Here is a 14,249-nt window from a genome sequence, read left to right on the forward strand (position 1 = left end):
TTGCATTCAAAATCCACTGTAATGCACAATAACCAGGAGGAATTGTAATTAGGATCAGTACCCTGAAACAGGCACATAAGCGCATTTATAGTATGCAGAACATTTTGGAGTGCCTGTGGAAGCATTTTATGGATGAGACAATGTACTTTCCACAGCCATTACCCCTGGACATCAGCCTCTGTCATGGCACGCTCATTTGCCTTCAGAAAGGCAGCCCAGGCAGTCCCTAAGCACAGTTAGGCATGGGCAAAACAGCCCAGCATTGGGGAATTTTGCTCCAGTAGCACTGGCTGGAGCACTGAGGAACAAACAACACAATTAGAGAAAAGCATGCTTAAATATAAACTTACCCTTCCCTCTGACCAGTCTGAACTTCCCCTATTTTCGCCACAGGGAACACCCTGTCAAAATCACTCCATGGAGGCAGCAGGCAGTGCAGGTGGGATGGGCGGCCCGTGCAAGAGCTCCTGCCCTCCCAGGCTGCTGTTCCCTTCTTCACAGGGCCTCAGGCTGCTGCTGTCCCCTTCTCCACAGGGCTTCAGGCTGCTGCTGTCCCCTTCTCCACAGGGCATTGCCGCTGGCTGCAGCCCCTGAGGGCCCGGCGGCTCCCTGCCAGTGTGCTCCTGCACCGGGAGGACAACATGGCGCCTGGTGGGCCACCACCCCCTGCCCAGCTGCCATTGCTGCAGGGCAGGCTGGAAACCGCTTCAAGTCGCACCAGGCGCTTTGCCACGCACTGCTCCTACCCACCTCTAACATAACCCCCTGGCAAATTTAGCCCCTCGACCTGGGTGAGGCTGCGGTGTTCACAGCAGCCTGAACATATGCCGGTTACAGCGCCGTGCTGCAACTCCTTCCAAGGAGCGCCTCCCAAGGAGAGGCGAAAGATGGCCGCCTCTCACCTCTGACTTTTAGCGACATGTAACAAATGTAAAGAGTCTTTATTTATTTATTTATTTATTTATTTTCCCTCAGGGAGTACATTGTTTAACTTTATTACAAGTAGGCTTTTCACATCCCTCACACCAACATTTCGAGCTAAAGACTGTTACAAAATTTCTTAGTGTGTGCCCACACAGCCAAATATCCTCAAGCAGGCCTTGTCTTTCAGAGGTTACCCTACAAGACCACATCAAATTCTACATTGCAAGTAAGTGATGGCAAACAAGCCCCTTCCTTCGAAGGGCAGGCAGCCAGGACAGCACAGGGCACTGCGGGGTGGCTCTGCTGGACATGGGAGGGCAGGAGGAGCAGAAGGGAGAGGAGACTGTCATGAAACTTCACTGTCCTTCAGCCTGGTCTGAAGCACAGAAATAAAAAAGTGTTCCAGTTCAGGATGTTACAGGTAAATAAAGGCGATGAGCTCAAGACAAGCAAATGCAGCAGCAATGAAGGGGTAGGGTAACAATAAGGTGAGGGAATCTTTCAGTTTCCATCTACATCTGGCTGAAAGAAGCATGCTGGTAGACCTCTGTCATGAAGATATGTGGCAAGTTTTCTAATGTGAATAGTAAAATGTGTTTATGTATTTATAAATGGATATAAGAATTTCTGGCATAGCATTAGAATAAACATAGGGTAATGAGATAAGTCTTCTGATGACAAAGGATAAATTGACTGTACTTAAAGCATGGGTTAGGGATGACTAAAAAGAAAGCAATACTTTCTTACATTCACATAAACCTACCCTTAGCTCGTATCTGATGATAGAAGCAACTGAATAAAACAGGAGATTAAACTGATTTCAGACAGGTGAGGACAATCTATGTCAGTTATGCAAGAGCAATTTGCAAGCTATGCTTGCAAAGTGATATTAAACTTGAAACTGTTTTGGTAAAAAATAATAATGAGAAAAAAAAATACATTCTTATCCTGTCCACCTCATCATCTAGGATAGGAAAGATTGCCTAAATCTTGTAAGTCCAGAAGTCCTGCAGTGTTCTCTGCAGAGGGCAATAATAGCAAATATATATGCAGATTTTACTGGTAAGATTCTTCTGGCCATAGATGGAATAAATGGTGTCAACTCTGAGACCAGTAGCTTCACTGTCTGAAGGAAGTTCATACCTCCTGTGGCAGCTGCGTGCCAATAAGCTTGTTTATAACCTACTTCCCCCAGTTGTACAATAGGTACATTATTATAGTAAGGTAAGGAAACAGTGAAGACAAGTAATTCTTTCAGGTAAACCTCTTCTCTAATGAGTTAAACCCACGTTATCCTAAAATGTCCTACACCTGAATTTTTAAAATGAACCCCCAAATCTTACAGATCTAAAATAATTCTTATATGCTCATCCTGCCTATAATTCTTCTAGGTTCATCTTTTTCAGATTAAAGGGAAATAGTAGTACAGACTGAGAACTAGACAGAAAACATGTTTAAGTGTCCAGCTAAATTAAGCTCAAGGAAAAGTGAAACTAGCACTGGCATGCATCAGATTTGAAAGCCACACTGCACTGCTATATTTTAGGCAATGAGTTTATATCAACTGAGTTCACGTTGAGGATATTATGACCTCTTTGTTTATAAAATAAAATGCTCATGAAACTAAACTTCTGTCTTCCCTGCCAAGGCCTGTAATGATAATCAAGGTGAATTTACCAAGGGACAATAAGAAGGTAATACATCTTAGATTGACACTAAGTTCTGTAGGCTAAGAGAGATGGATTATTTAAATACAGGTGTTGAAAGCTGGTTAGTCTCACTGCTTCTTTTTGACTGCCAGACTGCACTAACCATTTTCTTAATGGTGGGCTTTTAATAAGGTATAAGCATTCTGAATGGATTGTAATAGCAGGTAAATGAAGAAAATTAAATGACATTTTAAGAGATCAAGCTAATAAAACATTAAAGAGAGACAATTTTTAGATGCTGTGACTTTCTGAAACTGTAGCTTTGGTCTGCAGCAGGCACCTTGTTTCACAAAACTGTTCTGTATAGGGTGCGGGCACCCATGGGTGTGGGTGCCCATATCTGCGTTGTTGCTGCAGTTCGGGGTGATGCCGGTGTTGCCCCACGCAGGCCCCAACGGCCCCACCGCAGGGCACGGCTGGGCCCAGCAGCCAAGATGGCGGCGCCTCGCCTCAGGGACAGCCTGGGGAAGAAAGGAGGGCACAGCGCTGCCCGGCAGCCGGCAGAAAGAGAGAAAGGAAGGGGGAGAAACAGCCCTGCCAGCACCCCACATGGGGGAGAGTAGGAGGAGGGCAGGAGGTGATCCAGGCACCAGAGCAGAGATCCCCCTGTAGCCCCTGGGCAGGAGGCAACGCTGGAACAGGGATTTCCCTCCCCCAGCCCCTGGGCAGGCCCCTCACTGGAGCAGGGCACGGTGTGAGGAGGACGGGGCGGCAGAGAGGGGCGCTCAGGGACTGAACCCAGCCCCGGGCCCCAGCCCCTGCGCCGCTCGCTTGGGGGCAGGAGGCTGAGGGGATGGGGATGGAGGGGTGAGGCTGGACATGGGAATAAGGGCAGGTAGTGGGAACATATTTTAATGGTGTCTTTGTTTCTCACTATCCAAACCTATTTTAATTGGCAGTAAATTAATTTTGCCTAAGGCGGGTCTGTTTTGCCCATGATGGTAATAGATAAGTAATCTCCCTTTCTCTATCTGGACCCATGAGCTTTTACATCTTATTTTCTCTCCCTGTCTTGCTGAGGAGGGGCAGTGAAAGAGCAGCTGGATGGCTTTTCATCACGAGTGCCGAACTGTGATATGATTCGTATGTGTTTTTCATGTTCCTGATTTGTCAGTGAAGCGTCTGGGGACCTAACAATGAGAATGTCCAAAGAGTAAAAGTTTAGAGATAGAGGAGGGGATGTATGGATTAAGAAACACATCTGGAGTTGGGAAATAAACACAAATATACCACCCTATTAAAGAACAAAATTGATTTGCATTTGCGCTACCGAAATATTTACTTTGAAATTTCGCCCATTTTTATTTAGAATTTTGAGAAAAACTATTAAAATAGCCCTTCCCTTATCTTCCCTTCTCTTTCCTTCCTTTCTTCTAAATCTGTTCCCTTCTTAATCCTTTCTTCTCAGTCTTTTATTTTCTGTTCCCTTCTGACATCAAATTTATCTTCTAGCTAACCCATCTATTTTTCTGGTTTATAATATAGGAACTGTGTGAATTCTTGGATGCTTGGCAGCAGGCACAGACATTTTTCCTGCAAAATGAGAAGCAGAGTTTGATCTTTTTATCACACCACATTTTCTTCACAGCAGTACCATAGGAAAGAGGAGGAGGATACTTTAATCAGTGAAGACAAAATACCAGACGTCATTCATTTAATTAATTTGTTTTTTTCCATTATTGCAGTATAAACATTGTGCATATGGAAGTCAGTCTTTACACAAAAATGAATGCCAGGCAATATGCCACAGTAAGAATAATAAATTAAATCATCCAATGCCCAACAACGCTGGTATAGCATCCTTGCTAATCTCTCAAGTTAGGAGGAGTTATTTTTTCCCCTACGTATTGGAACATGAAATATGTGACCTTTAAAAGCAGTGACAGATGCTTTATAAGGGAGAAAATAGTAGGTGTAGTGTGTTAAGTTTGTTTTGCAGATAGAATTGCTTTTTATATTGTGCAATCTGTCACAATCTGGCTGAAAATGGCTGAAAAAATGGCATTTTTCTGTAAAAAAAAAAAGACATTTTGTAAGTATTTGTGAACATAAAAAAAAGGAAAAAAAATCTGAAGATTTAACTGGTATCTTTTAATTCTTTTGTCGTTTTAATAAAACTATTACTTGGTTTTAATAATTTTAAAACCTGATAATATTTTGACATTTCTGAAATTAAACACTTATTGTTATTTCCCTAATAAATGACATTTTACTTTGCAGTGTGCCTTAAATTTCATCTCACTTTAAATTGGATTTAGATTTTCTTTCATTTCACCAGTTAAACGTGGCTTTGCTTTGGTTCGTACAATGCAATTTTCAAAAGTTCTAAACTCTATATCATGAGCCTAATAACTCAAAAACCTGATAGCCTAATAACAAAATAAAACTCATAGTTGGTCTAATTTAAATAGAGGAGATTTAGTTTGTCTATTAGGAAGACAACTTTATAAAAGCGATGTCATCTACCTAAAAGAATGTGTCATCTACAAATGAGTCACCAGAAGTTTACAACCCCATAAATCAAAATTCAATTTTAATATGCTTAAAGTTGCATCGGAGAAGGAAGGTGAGCTAGATTTAAAAAACATCTCAAAATACTCTATGTTTATTGCTATAATAAAAATATTTTAGAATGTGGGAAACCTTTTTACTTCAATTTTTCCACTCCCTAGAGTACTTCTAGTCTGGCCCTGCTACCACCGTCTCTGTTGGTGGGCTGTGGCAGCAAGAGGTCAGGTATATCTGCCTATTAAGGTCACTACCTGAAAGGAACTCTGAGCAAGTGCCCATCTTGATGAATTGTTTTTTTATTTCTGTAATAGAGTGAGATTTTAATCTAGCTCCTAGGCTGTATTTTACAATTCATCTCCCTGAGACATTGAGCTGTTATGATCTAAACAAGAAGTTCTGCTCTTTGGCACTTCTTGATGACTTCTTCACTGTCTGTTTCAAGACACAAGTTGAAAAGAACTGTGAGCTTGTAGTAAGTGCTTCTGAAGTTCAACTGAAGTAAGTAGAGGATGCTGCTAGCTCACTTCATCAAGGTTTTATAATCTCACTTTCACCTAAATTTCATGAAAGAAGGAAAATAGTTTTCTCTCTTAGCTGGATGCAAAACCAGTTGTTTTTCTTTCACTTTTTCACAGCCTCTATTAGTCATTTTTATAGGCAGTTTACAAACACATAGCCTACCGATGAATATGCATAGACTACTGCATACGCTTTTTCTTCTTTTTGAAGTTTCACTGACATACAGCAGCAGAAAGTTTTAATACTATTTTCTCATCAGTCTGCCTTTAGTTTCACTAAGGCTCTATGTGAAGTTAAAATGTTTGTTTTTAAATAATACAGACTAGTATATTTCTTTTCGAGAAAAAGAAATATTTTGTTTTACAACATGACCTTAAAATGGTCTTAGGATCTTTCATTCTTATTTGAGAAAGCCTTGTCTCTTTCATAATGGTTTCTGAGGAAGTACTGTCTCTTTTCAGGAAATTGTTTAATTGATCCAATAAAAAATCATTTGACTACAGTATAAGTATGGATCTGAAGAGGAGATAACTTTAAGTGCTAAATTTGCAAGTCGCTTATTTTTGATATAGAGAGCACCTTTTTTTTCTCAATTCTGAAAGGAGGTGAAAGCGGTATGTTTAAAATACATTTACAAAGTCAGTAATTACCTGAAAATCATTAAATTAATCAAGTTTATAATCTGCTGATATAATCAGCAGATCATATCATCATGATATGAGAACTGCTTTTATTCATTTCAAGTGTTTTTCTATCTGTAGCAGGTTGACCCAGGCTGTCAGGCAAGTCTCTACACTGTCATTCACTCACTCCCCAGCAATAGTTAAAACATTGTTGTGTTATCAACACTGGTTTGGTTACCAGTCTGAAACACAACAGTATGCAGGCTGCCATGAAGAAAATTAACTCCACCCCAGCCAGAGCTAGTACAGTATGACAGATCTTCATGAAGTATTAACACTGGAAACTTATGCCAAAATATCTGTTTGCTAGCCCCATAAAATATTGTGAAAGATCTTTAGAGTTGCCATTTAAGGAGGTAACATGATTAAACTGTGTCCTGCCCAAACAGCCTACCTCAACTGCTCTTAACTCTCTTTGTTTTTCTCTGGACATTATTTCTATGCAAATAAACCTGGACTACCCAGGTTTATGTGAAGTGTTTAAAAGTAATATTTGAGTAAAACCTCAATAAGAAAAGAAGTGGGCAACTGTCTTGCCTGAAACATAACCAGAGAGATGAACCAAGTAAGTGAGAATTGTATGCATTTTGTACACAAATACAATAGAGCAGAAAAGATAGAGGGTGAAGGCACAGCCTAGGTCATTTTTCTATGCCTTCCTTTCCATTAATGATATATCATTCTTTTTAAAAATAGCAAAAGGAATGATCCAAAATATGAATTTTAGCAAAAAGATGACTTTGTGAAAGTTTTGATGTTACTAGAATTACAGTGCTTGTCAATCACCTAACAATTTCTAATTCATGTTTATAAGTACACATACTATAACAATATATTAATATTTTAGCACATAGTGCAGTACTTAGTCAATTTAATCTGCCCTTACTTGCCTATACTTTTATCCTTAGCATCATTGCGTTTGGATCATGAATTAAGTGAATTTTTATGATCTGAAAACAAATGCCTTAGAAATTGATTTGGGAGATAAGATTATACCTGTACCAAACTGTTGCCTTGTTCTTGAAAATGACAGCTGTATGGCTTTTCTATTTTTGTATGAAAATAGTCATTGAATTTATGAACTGCCACCTGCACTGTGTTTATAACAAGCAGCTGGAGAATCAAATGTGTGTACAAAGCACAAATCACAATAGCTAGTGCTAATACTGTGTGTATAAAAGCACAGTCTCTTTAGGAAGTAAACACAAAAAAGGGGGGTTGTAAAGGCTGCATTATGAAGTGTGTGCATATCAGTGTAATAAGCATGAGTTTTCATTCAAAGAGGTTGTTTTTACTGACTTGTTGCTATTCCCTTAGGAGAAAAGAAGAAAAGTATTAGAAAATCTTCAGTAAGCTTGTTCATCTTGGTTACTAACAGAAGCAATAAAAAGCATAAATACAAATTTTTTTTTTCTTCCCTAGCACAGTGCATGAAAACAGCTGTTTTAATTCACTGAGGGCATAGACAGCATAGTTAACAACCATTGTGCATTAATTAGTTTTACCCCCCTTCCAAGTCCCATCTATTGAGCTATATGATTTCTGGAAAGTGAATGATATTCTTGTGTTTTACCTATATGGAGCTATAAGATAACTTACTTTAATTCCCTAAATTAAGTAGAAATGAACCCAAACTATGTCCTTGTTTTTGAGCAAGCAGTACTCAGAACAGCAGGAAGCTATAGTGAAAGTAACTTTCTGTATCACATCTGTTTTATATAACTTCTAGCCAAATCTGTGTGCTTTAGTTACATTTGATGCGGAAATTGTCTAGGTCTTAGGTTTAGCTGAACTCTTAAGGCCCAGACCCGACAAGCATTACCTGGGGCTTCTGCAGACACCCTCTGACTGTTGCTCCAGAGGCTCTGTTTAAGGTGAAGCCAGCTCCTTTAGCCTCACCTTGAGCTGTGTTGTGTCATGCTTTTGGCTTTTTCTTTGGGCAGTAGCTCAGACTTACAGGTAGCCTAATGTCTAGCTTTGTTTCCTAGAGAGACCTTGGACCTATGCTGTATGTATGTACGAGCCCTGTCCTTTCCTGATACTTATTTGCTTGCTCGTCTTTCCAGATTAATCTCAAATGCATGATTTCACTCTGTCTGATGGTTGATAGCCCTCATCACCAGCCTGGACCTGTTTGGGTGCTGTGGGGCTGTGCCCAGTTGGTGAGGGTGCTGCCCTCCCTGTGCTGGGATCACCTTTAGCCCTTGCTTGTCCTCCCTTGTGGATCACCATAAAATCATTTGGGCAGAGCAGCAGTGCTCTTGCCGTTCCCAAAGGAGACCTCAAGCAATGCCTGGGAAACTCGGCCTGAGCTGAAACAGAGCTTTTGGAGCTACTGGCAGTGGGTGTGTAGGTTGAGGCACCCAGAGAGGCTGGTGATGGTAAGTACGGCCTGTTGGGCCTTTCAGTGCCCTGACAAGGTGTCCAAGGTCTGACTCTGTTCATGTAGCACCATAATGAATGTGAAATGTGTATGTATGAATGGGTTAGGTTGCTTGCTGATTGGAGCACGTGCCTGAGCATGAACGTGGGAACTGACAATGCGTAATGAAATCAAGGGTTGATTTGACTCCTCTAGTCTTTCAGATGCCTAAATTAAACAACTTCCTGGTTTCAAGATGGCAGCACTCTGAAAGTTATTGCCCTTATTTTCTAAACTAGACAAAATAAAAAGATGTGAAAGCTATATTTACATTACACCAAGTTGTAATTTGAAGAGCTTGATGTAAAATGTTGTTTTGCAATTCTTAAAGCCTAAAAAGGGCAGGAATATTGTTTTTGTTATAATGATTTCTCAAGAATTCTGGGCAGTTTTTTCCCCATAGAACCACAGTTTAATGTCAATCAAGTGGCAAGCTAAGTACTCTATAAATCACTGAGCTGTCACTTTATCTTGTTTTCAGTGGCACATATTGACTTCTATCTTGAAGAAATTTCCTTTCAAATATGGAATAAAACAAAATACTTCTTAGTATAGATTCATTGCTTCATTTGATGTTTAAAATGAGGTTAACTTGGTATTGTTCTCTGGTAGGTTATTGCTAGTTATTAGTGTTATAATGTGTCTTTTACAGAATTAGGAGTTTATGTTGCTCAGAACAGGATTGTTGTCATATGCTTAGGAATAGCGAACAATATTTCTGAACCTGAGCTAGAAGGAGTTAAACTCTCATGCATATCAAAGTCTGAATACTGTGTGTCTGGTCTGAAGCTAGCCAAGATCAAACAGAAAGAATGTGGAGAAGAGGATCTACCTGCCACACTGAATGTTGGGTTATTTAGGCTGAGTTTTGATCCTATTCAATTTGTGCTAGTATCTGCAGAATTTGATCCATCCTCCCCCTTAGGCTGCATGCTGACAACCTGTGTAAAGATATCATTCTTCCTTTACTATTTGGCAGTCTCTTCCAAAGCCTACAGTACCTCAGCCTTCATAAGTGTCTCAGCTCATTGGCCTCTTCCTCTTCACTCCATGTTAGCTATCCTGCTGATTCATTTCCCCTTCTGAAAGGTCTTGTTTTGTATTTCCAACCGCAAGCTATGGAACTAGAATGACAAAGGGACTTCTGACGTACTGACCCCTTCGCCTTTGCTGTTCACCATGTTGCTACTGTGCTTCAAGCTGCATTTCCTGCTTGTTTCAGAAATGCTTTTATCACTCTGTTTGATTGTGTAACTATTCCAAAAGCAAAGACTGTTTTTGCTCTTGTCGCTCATTTTCATAGGATTTCTTTAGTCTCCTTCTGCAGTACTAAATGTTCCCGATAACCATCCCTGCTACTGAGCTTTTTTTTTTTTGGGGGGGGGGGGGGGGGGGGGGGGGGTCAAAAAATGAGTACTGACTAGCTTCCTGCCATAGTATTGCTTTCAGTTTCCCTCACTCCAGGTCAGAAAAAACACTTTCCTTCAAGTGAAATAAGCTGCCTGTATATTTCATGCATCGATTCTTCACTTCTTCTACTTCAGAGACTGCTCTAATGTTCTTTTCCTACAGTTGTATTTAAGCTCCCTTTCTTCCTCTGTCCCTGAAGTTTCCTGTTCATCCATTTGTTTGATCTGGTACCTGACTGTAGTAGGCTGATCTATGTGCTGGGACTCCAGAGGAACAGGGTGCTATGTTGTAATTCTTTGAGTTTTCAAAAGGAAATTCCCAAAACTTCCCCACTTATGTATGTATTCCTTTATTTATACTGAGAATGAAATAGTAGGTTTTCTAACCTTACTTCTCTCTGTTGCCATTTTCACACTGATTATTAAGAATGCACCTTGAAATTAAATGAAGTTCTGCTCAAGCACCACAGGGAAGCATTACCCATCGTCACCCCTCTGAATTAACACCAGTAGCTACCACTAAGCAGAACGTGGTAACAATTCTTAAACTGCAATGAAAACAGATGTAACTCTTGGGGGCAAAAAGTCTCCTCAGCAACATATCTTTTTGGAAAATCCCTACAGATTAAATAGGTTGTGGAGTATGATTGGAATACAATAAAATGAGAGGTGTTTCAAATAAACTTGGGAAGGACCCAAATCTTACTTGTTGAGCTTCTTTTCTTTGAAGATACTCCTCTTCTTAAGAGACTTTTTTTTTTTTTTTTTTTCAGACTATGGCTGTGACAATTACAGAGAAGCAGCTGTCAGAATTAATTGTGTGGCTTCTGGCCTCACTAGGTGAGAGCAGCTTTTCATGCCATGACCTCATTGCTTGTCAGAATATTTTGTTGACAGCAGCAGGTTCCTCATGTTAAAGGCTTCTCCATGGTCAGTGTCTCAATGACTTCTTTGTGAGGCACTTGGGCTTATTTCTGGTTACTTTGAGCTTATCAGATCTTAAATTGGTCTTTAAAAGTGGTTTTCATGTTTACCTTGGCAAGGCTTTGATGACTAACTGACTTCATTTTTTGCACCCTGAGGGAAGCATTTCATTGAGAGTTTTCAGAAAACCTAAACTTTGATTGCTGTGTAAGGCACTAAACATTCAGTTCATGATGCAAGCTCTCACACATTTACATAGCTCAGTCTTTATCTTTGAGCCACTGATGGCCATGTCATCAGCAACCTTATATACAAAGTTTGCATTCAGTTGGAATCTAGATGCCATTTATGTTTAGCCAGTATTTTATTTCTGTAAAGATGTAACCTTTTAAACATGTCTTCCATTGATCTGGGCTGGAGGGAATTGCATTCTCTTATTAAGAACTACACCAAATGTATGTTAGCTATGGATTTCATTATTGCAAAACCTTAGTTAAATGATTGCTTCTGATTTCACCATTAGCTTAGGAAATATCACACTCAAGGTATAAGGTTCTTGTCCTAATCCATGCCTCTCATCATTCAGTCAGGAAAAATAAATATGCAAGATTCAGTTATACAGATGTTGCCTGTTAGACTGTGTGATGTATCCACCTACTGAAAGGAGACAAAAGAAGTTTTTTTTTTTCTTTTTTTTTTTTTTCCTCCTATCTGTACAGGAAAGTTCCAAGACCTTCAGGCCTACTTTATACTGGAGGATGGAATTGGAAATCCTGATATGAAGAAATCCAGTTCTCCACTGCTGCCTTTGGAGTAGGTAGGGCAATTGTTTGCTGACCAAGCTAATGCCAAATGTTGTTAACTACTCGCTTCTGTCTGAGAGAAGCCTTAGATGGATCTCCTGGGACACTTGCATCTAGGCCTACAAACAAGAGGGGTCCAACTATGTTTGCATTCTATTAAAGAGTGCCGGAATTTCTTTCTGATGAAGTGTTCTGTATAAATGGAATTAACATCTTGATAGCACTTGCTTCTTACTGCCTGTGGCAGGGCCAAATTTTTTTTTTTAAATCACCTGCATCACTGCTACTGCTCAATTCTGTCACTTGCTTTGTTCTATAAATTTGTTGAGGCAAATCAGAGCAGGACTGATAGGGTTAAAATTGCATAATAGGGATCACGCTACGTTATGCAGTGTGGGATTTGTATACAGGAAACAGGCAAGGTGAACATCCAAAATAGTAAGGTTTATTTTTTCCTCATCACTTTTTATCAGCAACCAACCACCTTACACTGCAACCAACCACCTTACAGTCTTCCTTCTTTTTGTCAGTTATCTGCAGCTAGTTTGAGTTTGTAGGATTGTGGTAGCGGGTTGTGAGGTGAATTACTTAATCATAGCTGTCTCTTTTTTTCTTCCTGAATACTGTTTCTTTCCCTAGCTTACATTTTTTTTCTCTCTCTTTAACTCCATATTTGACTGCTTGACACATCTTTTGGCTACTATTATAAGAAAACTTGGAGAAGCAGTGTCATCACTATTGACATTGCTTGTGACTGATAGCTGCTTTGCATTATGTTCTTTGAGACTTGTTCTATCTGAATAATTCCGCTAGGCCTGATACTTGAACAAGGGCATTCACAGAAATACTATTTCCTATTAACTGATACTGTGGCAATGGAGATGGTCAGAAAAGGACAGTGATGACATTTCCTTATGCAAATACTCGTCTTCTAGCTTTTATGTTGTATCAATTTATTGTCTGCTAACAATCTTGCTCTATGTTTTTAAAGAAAAAGAACTAAGCTTCCAATTGCTTCAAAGAGATACAAACAAGACAATTCAGACTACAAAAACAGTACCGGAAATCTAAAGACAACTCATACACAGGTGTTAATAGTTCAAGAGACAAGTAAGAGATGCATTTCTGAGGGGAAAAAGTTTAACATGTTAAACCCACACATACTGATAGTGAATTTATTGAAAATTTTCCAGTTTTCCCCATAGTACATGAATTTCAAATCGGTATGCTTTGCTCATGTTTACTCTGGCTTCCCTTGGTATTTTTGGGCTCTAAGGCCATTCTTTCCCATATCCTTTAAGAGTAATGCAATGGCACTGCCTGATGGGATCACAACCTGGCCAGAATCTGGAAATGCATGGGTTCCAGGTTTTCCTAAATTGAAAGCTCCACAAAACATGCAAACATCTTCTAACCTAAAAAGCTGGAGTGTTTCTTTAGGGTTCTTCTGTGTGTTAAGCTAGAACAAGTTAGTTAATATAAAATGATTGAAAAGAAATTCCTTCAGTTTCCATTTTGTAATGTCCTAAGTTTTTTATCTTATGCTCAGTTCCATAAATCTTACTAGCTTCCCAATTTGCAACATTCTTTGCACATTACCTTTAAAAATCTTTAAGGAAATTCTTTCTCTGATCTCACAAGTTCAGGTGACTTGGTGGAAGATCCCGTGCCTGTAGGAAGCCATGAGTTTTGCATTTGAACATATGTAGGCATAATATTGATTGGAAAGAAAACAAACAATATGAAGCTGAAAAGAAAGGGACTTATCCTAAGCATGGGAAAGCTGATCCCTGACAGATAGAAATAAGGCAGTATATAAAGTAATGCTGTGTTCTGAACTATCGGGAGGAATGGAGGAAAAAATATTCATCTCCCATGCTTTCAAACTATGAATTTGAGGAACTTCACTTAGATAAAAAAAAATAAATCTGACTAAACGAAGTCAGGGATGTTGAAGATTCACAAATCAGAGAGAAACAACTGCAGTGTTTGAGGAGCACACAAACTAAGAAAATCCTTGTGTACTCTCCTAGAATGATAGACCCAAAGACGACTAGGGAGCTAATCAAAGTATTTTACTTCTAGAAAGACTCCCCACTCCAGAAAGCTGTCTGTGTGTCAGGAGTCCAGCTGAATGATATAATTGGCAGGAGCAGTACTCAACAGGACTCAGTTTGCTGGGTTCTGTGGAAGACAGGGTATATTTAGGTAAGAGTGCTGAGAGGCAAAAAGGAAAAAGGTGAAGAATTTTAATGAAGGGCACCCAGGTGGGAAAAATAAGTGCCAGATTATTTTGTAGAGACAAATCAGTCCTAGCAGCGTGAGTCTTTGTTCTCACTAGGATT

The sequence above is a fragment of the Anser cygnoides genome, chromosome 2 (genome assembly GCF_040182565.1).
Source record: "Anser cygnoides isolate HZ-2024a breed goose chromosome 2, Taihu_goose_T2T_genome, whole genome shotgun sequence".
Lineage (NCBI taxonomy): Eukaryota > Metazoa > Chordata > Aves > Anseriformes > Anatidae > Anser > Anser cygnoides.